We start from the raw sequence: 7,961 nt of genomic DNA, 5'->3' as shown, positions 1-7,961 counted from the left end.
TGTGATTGGCACAGGACAGAGCAGAATTTAGGGCTGTTGTACATAGGGTCGCTATGAGTCACAAGCAACTCGATGGCACATAACAACAACAACAACCACAACTCAAAGGCATCGATTCTTCTTCCATCATCCTTAGCCATTGTCCAGTCCGTTGATGCATAGCACATAATTGTGAAGACCATGGCCCGAATCAGGTGCACTTTAGTTTCTAGACTGACATCTTTGTTCTTTCCTATTACTCTGGAGAGATTCCTGCCAACAGATTTTCCTAGTGCAATTTGTCTTTTGATTTCCTGACTTCTGGTGCCAAGAGTATTGATTGTGGAACCAAGCAAGCTGAAATTGTTACCAATCTCACTCTTTCCTCCATCTATCACAACAATTTGGAATAAAAGGTCCTTTGCAAAGTGGACTGGGGGAGGGGAAGGGAGAAAGAGGGAGGAAACTGCAACAGTGAACAAACTTTTCTGTTAACTTTTGTTGAAATAAAAATTAAATTAGAATTTCATTTGGGAAAAAGTGCCATTGAGTTGACTATGACTCAGAACTCTGTCCTATCCTGTGCCATCCTCATCATCTCCAACGCATTTGAATTCAGTGCCACAGATGCTGTATCAATCCAGCTCATTGAAGGCCTTCCTCTCTTTGTTGATCTTCCTCTTTTCCAAGCATGATGTCCTTTTCTAAGGAATAACCTCGCCTAATCCCAGACCATTTGATTATGCTAATGCGAAACCTATACTTGGACCAAGAGGCAGTCATCAGAAAAGAGCAGGGAGACACTGGATGGTTCAGAATCAAGAAAGGGGTCCATCAGGAAAGTATTTTGTCTCCATACCTTTTCAATCTGTATGCAAAACAGATCATCCGAGACACTGGGCTGTATGAGGAGGAATGTGGCATGAGGATTGGTGGAAGAATCATCAACAACCTGTGTTATGCAGATGACACAACCCTGCTTGCTGAAACTGAGGAGGACCTGAAGCACTTGTTGCAGAAGGTCAAGGACTGCAGACTTCAATATGGATTGAAGCTCAACATCAAGAAAACAAAGATTTTCACCACTGGGCCAATTGGCAGCATCAGTATGGATGGCCAAGAGATTGAGATAGTTAACAGTTTTAGTCTACTTGGTTCCACAGTCAACACTCTTGGCAACAGCAGCCAAGAAATCAGTAGATGAATTGCATTGGGAAAGTCAGCAGTGAGGGACCTCTCAAGAGTACTGAAGAGCAACGATGTCAGGCTGGAGACTAAGGTGCACTTGATCCAGACTATAGTCTTCACAATTACATGCTATGCATCGGAGAGTTGGACAGTGACTAGAGATGATAGAAAGAGAATTGATGCCTTTGAGCTGTGGTGCTGGAGAAGAGTGTTGAATATACCATGAACTGCTAGGAGAATAAACAAGTTGGTCCTGGAGAAGGTGAAGCCGGAATGCTCCTTGGAATCAAGGATTCTGAAGCTTCGTCTGACATACTTTGGGCATGTTACAAGGAGGGACTTGTCCTTGGAGAGGGACATCATGTTTGGGAGAGTGGAGGGACGGCACAGGAGAGGACGACCCTCGATGAGATGGATCGATTCTGTGAGTGGAGTAGTGGGAATGAGTGTGTTTGAGATGGTGAGGTTGACACAGGATAGAATGGTGTTCAGGACTCTTGTACATAGGGTTGCTATGCGTTGCCAGTGACTCAATGACACACAACAACAACAACAACATGTCTAAAATATGTGAGGTGATGCTTCATCAATTTTGTCTCCAAGGGACATTCTGGTTACACCTTCTCCAACGCATATCTGCTTGCTCTTTTGGCAGTCCATGGACTACTCAGCACTCTTCTCTACTACAACTCAAATGCATCCCTTCTTCCACTGTCATCAATATTAATTGTCTGGCTCTCAGTTGAAACTAGGTAATTGGAAAGACTGGGGCTTGAATCAGGAATTAGTTTTTAGACTGACATTGTTGCTCTTTAGGACTTTGGAGGCATCTCTGACCACAGGCTTTCCCAGTGTTATATGTCTTCTAATTTCCTGACTGCTGGTATCAAGAGTGTTGGCTGTGGATCCAAGCAAGATGAAATAATTGACATTTTTTATCTTTTCTCCATCTATCATGATGTTGCCTATTGGTCCAGTGGTGAAGATTTTTGTTTTCTTGACGTTAAGATACAATCTATATTGAAGGCTTCAGTCCTTGATCATCTGCAGCAAGTGCTTCATGTCTTCCTCACCTTCAGCAAGTAAGGTTGTATCATCTGCATAATCCAGGTTGTTGATTAGCCTTCTTCCAATCCTGATTCCACACTCTTCTTCATAAAGTACAGCTTCTCAGATAATTTGCTGAGCATACAGATTAAATACGTATGAAGAGAGGATACAACCTTGACACAAACCTTTCCTGATTTTGAACCATGCAGTGTTTCCTTGCTCTGTTCAGACAACAGCTTCTTGGCCTAGGTATAGGTTTCATATAACCACAATTAAGTTTTCTGCTTTCTCATTCTTCTCAAGGTTAACTAGAGTTTGTTAGGAACTGCAGTCAAACGCCTTTGCGTAGTCAGTAAAACACCTTTGCGTAGTCAGTAAAATACAAGTAGACATTCTTCTGATATTCTTTGCTTGACCCCAAGATCCATCTGACATCAGCAAGAATATTCTTGGTGCTACAGCCTCTTCTAAACCCAGCTTAAACTTCTGACAGTTCTTTGTCAATGTACTATTCTAACTGTTTTGGGATGATCTTCAGTAATATATTGTTAGTGTGTGATATTAATGATATTGTTTGATAATTTCCACATAATGTGGGATCACCTTTCTTGGGAATGGGAACAAATGTGAATCTTTTCAGTCAGTTGGTTAGGAAACTGTCTTCCAAATTTCCTGGCGTAGACTGGTGAGCACATCTAAGGCTACACATGTTATTTGGAACATGTCAATATGTATCCCATTGATTCCTGGGACCTTATTTTTTGCCAATGACTTCAATGCATGTTGAACTTCTTCTTTCATCACAATTAGCTATTGGATCTTGGCAGAAAGCAAATAGTATCAGAGGAATGTTTGTCTGTGTTTCCTTAACTATGCAAAGACATTTGACTATGTGGATCACAACAATTGTCGCTAACTTTGAGGAAAATGGGAATCCCAGAACACTTGATTGTACTTATAAGAAACCTATACTTGGATCAGGGAGCTGTCCTCAAAATAGAGCAAGGAAACACTGCATGGTTCAAAATCAGGAAAGGAGTGTGTCAGGGATGCGTCCTGTCTCCATATCTTTTCAATCTATAGGCAAAACAGATTATTTGGGAGACAGGGCTTTATGAGGAGAAATGTGGCATCAGGATTGGAGGAAGACTCATCAACAACCTACATTATGCAGATGACAACACAACCTTGCTTGCTGAAAATGAGGAGGACCTGAAGCGCTTGCTGAAGAGAGTCAAGGATGATAGTCTTCAATGTAGAATGAAGCTCAACATCAAGAAAACAAAGATTTTCACCACTGGGCCAATTGACAGCATCAGGGTGGATGGAGAAGAGATTGAGGTTGTTCACAATTAGAGCTTGTTTGGTTCCAAAATCAACACTCTTGGCACCAGCAGTCAGGAAATCAAGAGATTAATTGCATTGGGAAAATCTGCTGTCAGGGATCTCTCCAGAGTACTGAAAGCAATGATGTCAGTCTAGAGACTAAGATACACCTAATCCAGGCCATGGTCTTCACAATTACTTGCTATGCATTAAAAAGCTGGAAAGTGACTAAAGATGACAGAAGAAGAATCTGTGCCATTGAGTTGTGGTGCTAGAGAAGAAAACAAGTCAGTCTGTCTGGGAGAGGTGAAACCAAGTTACTGCTTGGGGACTAGGAGGGACCAACTGGTCGTTGGAGAAATACATGCTTGGAAGGGTGAAGGGATAATGCCCTGGATGAGATGGATTGAAGTATTAACCGGGGCAATGAGAGTTGGTGTGTTGGAATCAGTGAGACCAGCCCAGGACAGGGCAGGCTTCAAAGCTGCTATACATAGGGGTTGCAGGCAACTTGATGGCACATAACAACAACAACCACCTCCCTCCTGAAATATTTCAGTGTCAGCCACTTCTTTTTTGTAGAGTGACTTGTACATTCCCTCCACCTTTTGATGCTTCCAGAGTTGTGCAAGACTTGCCCCAGAGTGTCTCTCAGTATTGCAGGTCATGACTTGAATTTGTTTTTCAGTTCTTTCAGCTTGAGAAATACTGAAGGAGTTCTTCCTTTTTTTATTCTCCAACTCTAGCTCTTTGTCCATTCCGTTACAATATTTGCTTTATCTTTTCTGCCTGCCCTTTGAAATCTGCTCATCTCTTATTTCAGCATCTCTTCCCTTTGTTTTGGCTTCTCTGTGCTCTAGTGCAATTTTCAGAGTCTCTTCTGACTTCCATTTTGGCCTTTTCTTTCTCCTCTGTCTTTGTAATAATCTTTTGCTCTCTTCATGAATCATGTCTTTAATGTCATTCTACAATTCATCTGATCTTTGATTCTTAGTGTTCACCGCCTCAAACCTGCTCTTGAGAGGATTTTTAAATTTAGGTGAAATAGAATCAATGTCATATTTTTGCCCTTGTAACTTGCTTATATTTGCTTCAACTTCAATTTGAAGTTGCACATTAATAATTGATGGTCTGCTTCTCAGTCAGCACCTGGCCTGGTTTTGACTGCTGATATTGGGGTTCTCCAGAAATTCTTTCCACAGATATAGTCAGTCTGATTCCTGTGTGGTCCATCCAGTGAAGTCCATGAGTATAGATACCAACTGTGTTTCTCAAAAAAAAAGATGTTTGCTATGAATAAATCATTAAATGTACAAAATTCAATCATTCACAAATCCAGCCCCATTTCTCTCTCCATGTCCTTAATTTCCAACTACCAGTCTTTCTACTTTGTCTCTGACTTTTGCTTTCCAGACATCATTATTAACGCGTCTTAACTTCACGTTTGATCAATTTCAATCGGCAAATTTGGTAGAATCCTCAATTTTTTCTAACTTTAGCTGTATATGCAATTTTGGAGGAAAGGGTGATTCATGGTAGAAGTCTTCTTTTCCACGTGGGAGCCCCAGGTTTGATTCCCAGCCAATGTTCCTCATGCACAACTACCAACTATTGTCACTAGAGGTTTTTGTATTAGTTTTGATGACACTGAATAAGTTTTATCAGAGCTTTCAGAGTAAGATGAGTGAGGACGAAAGCCCTGGAAACCTACTTCCAAAAACCAGCCAATAAAAATTAAAAATCAAACAAACAAAACCCCAGTCAATAAAAACCCCAGGTAGGGTAATGGTCAGAGCTGCGTTCAGTTATGAGAATGGTGTAGAACTGGGTAGGGGTTCATTCTGTGTGTGGAGTCGCCATGAGTCTGGGACAGACTTGACTGTAGCCAATAACAACAATTAACAACAACATATTGTTATTAATTTTTTTCTTATTCTCCAAGGTGCTCAGTTCTTTCTTGTTTGTGGGTTCACTGAGCAATTTTATCTGCTGTGGGCTCTCTGTCAAATCTCTCCCTACTTCTGACACCTGAAGTCGCAGGCCTTCCTACTATTTGGGAAATTGGAAGAGGTCTTGGGACAGCGCCCAGTACCCTTTGCCTTCCTTCTGTCACTCTGCCTCCCTGTGTTTCTCCTTTGTTGAGGCTGATGTCGCACATGTGGTAGATCCATCCCAGCGTTCTAACCACCAGCCTGTGTGGGTGGAGCAGTGACTCAGTGCCAGGCCGTGGGCAGCTGACCACACAGCCTTGCCCAGCCCCTCTAGCGAGCTCCGGTATCATCTGACAGACACTGAACATCTTCGAGTTCAGTGCCAGGCTCTGTCTGCCCAAGGCCCACAGGATACAGCAGGAAGACAAAACCCTATTCTCACGGAGCATGCTGTTACCGATTGCCGCCATCGAATCCACCTCCAGCTCACAATGATCCCATGCACAACAGAACAAAATACTACCTGGCCCCATGCTCTTCCCATGATTGACTTTACTTTGGGCCACCGTGATCCACAGAATTTCCATGAGCTAATTTTCAGAAGCAACTTGCCAGGCCTTTCTTCCTGGTCTGTCTTAGTCCGATGCTCCTGTTCAGCATCACAGCAACACCCAAACCTCCACTGACAGAAAATAAGGGGCATTGACCAAGACTTGGACCTGATTGCTTCTGCATGGAAGGTCAGAATTCTACCACCAACTCACAACTATCCCTATAATGGATGGGGAAAACCCAACCCACCCCAAACCCAAACAAACCCACAACTCATTGTTGTGTAGTTAGAACCAACTCATAACTGACTCTCCAGTGGGTTGCAGAGACTGAACCACGTGGAAGGAGATTGCTCATCTTCCTCCTGTGGAGGCACAGGTGGATATGAAATCCTGGAAAAGTGGCACCTCTGTGTTGCCAGTGCAACTCCCTACCCGCTAGGCCACCGGAGCCCCCTCAAATGTACCAGTAACAGCATGAAAGGAAACAAATGATAATTATCCACAAGGCCTATACCTCAGCCTGCTGACGTTCCATGTGAGCCGACATCCTGGGAAGCTTTACGCTGTAGGACTCTGTGTTGCATACAGTTTTGTACTCTGCCTCATTTTCTTTCTCTCTTTCTTATCCTAAACATTTTCGTCAGGCTTCATAATTACGGTTTTAGTGCATGCATAATATTCCATTGAATGAAATCATCCTAATTGGCTCTTCCAATTTCCTGTAGCTGAACATTTCAATTATCTCCAACACTTAGGTATTGGAGACAATGCAGCCATAAAGTTTATAGTGCAAAACAAAAACAAAAACAAAAACAAAAACCCTCCAAAACACAACCCACCAAAAAACCCCAAATGAAATTCCCAAAATCCAAACAAAAACTTTTCTTTTTACATGATGAAAAAATACAGTATTATTAATTATTTTGTAATAAGTTACAGGTTTGGTGATATTTGCAACCATCACAATAACAATCAGGGGCCCAAGGAAGCATGAGAAAAGGAGGTATTTACAAGATGCAACACAGTGGGCCACAGAGGGAAGCCTGGGAAGGTGTTAGGAGAAAGAGGACATTGCCTAGAGATGCCACCACCGGTCACACGCTCAGGGTCGCAGGGGAAAGGTAGTCTGGAGAGAAGTGAAGAGAAAGGAGATTGTCTTGGGAGGGAGCCCTTGATGCTGGGGCCCACAACCCTCCCTCCAAGCACTCCTGAGCCCTGGTTCTAGATTAGAGTCTCTCAAGTCTTGGATTTCCATAACACACGTTCATTTCGCTCTATTAACCAAGATCTTTTGGTTGCAAGTGATAGAATCCTAACTCAATCTATTAAAAAAATATTTCTTAAAGGATTTGGCTTTTTGATTTGGAGATTTAGAGTCAAAGTTTCCTTTATTGTGTAGTGGCTGCATCTTAAAAATTTGTACTGGAGACACAACAATTGGTCTCTTATTTGCTTGGAATAACAGAGAAAAGAGAGTTGGGGATAGACGTGTGTGGCTTGTTGCCTTCATGAACGACTGCCTCCTTTGCCACAGGGCCAGAAGCACAGAGTACCCGGGGAGCAGTTCTAAATATTTTTATTAATGATTCTGTAGAGGAAATTCTGAGCAAAAAAGGAGAAATATACAGCAGAATTTCAGATTTTCTGGAGTCAGGGAGTCTGGACAAACACTTGAAACTATTGCCCTGAGAGAATCTTTAAACCTTAAACAGAAACTACCCACTAAAGTCTTAAAACCAAACTGCAGTTGAGCTTAACTAGTAAAAAAAAATGTAGTTTAGCTTAAATAATAAGAAATCTTTTTCCCATTCTACTCTTTTAAGAACTATTTATGTGGAATCAAATTGACAACAACAACTGGAAAGATTAGAGAGGAACCGTGTGTGGGGGGCAATGAGTTTATGTTAAAAAGGGAGGAACAGCTCAGATTAGG

The sequence above is a fragment of the Elephantulus edwardii genome, unplaced genomic scaffold (genome assembly GCF_000299155.1).
Source record: "Elephantulus edwardii isolate Elephantulus edwardi_28Jun2011 unplaced genomic scaffold, EleEdw1.0 scaffold00045, whole genome shotgun sequence".
Taxonomy (NCBI): Eukaryota; Metazoa; Chordata; class Mammalia; order Macroscelidea; family Macroscelididae; genus Elephantulus; species Elephantulus edwardii.
The sequence above is the reverse complement of the archived record's forward strand: the minus strand, read 5'-3'. Positions refer to the sequence as shown.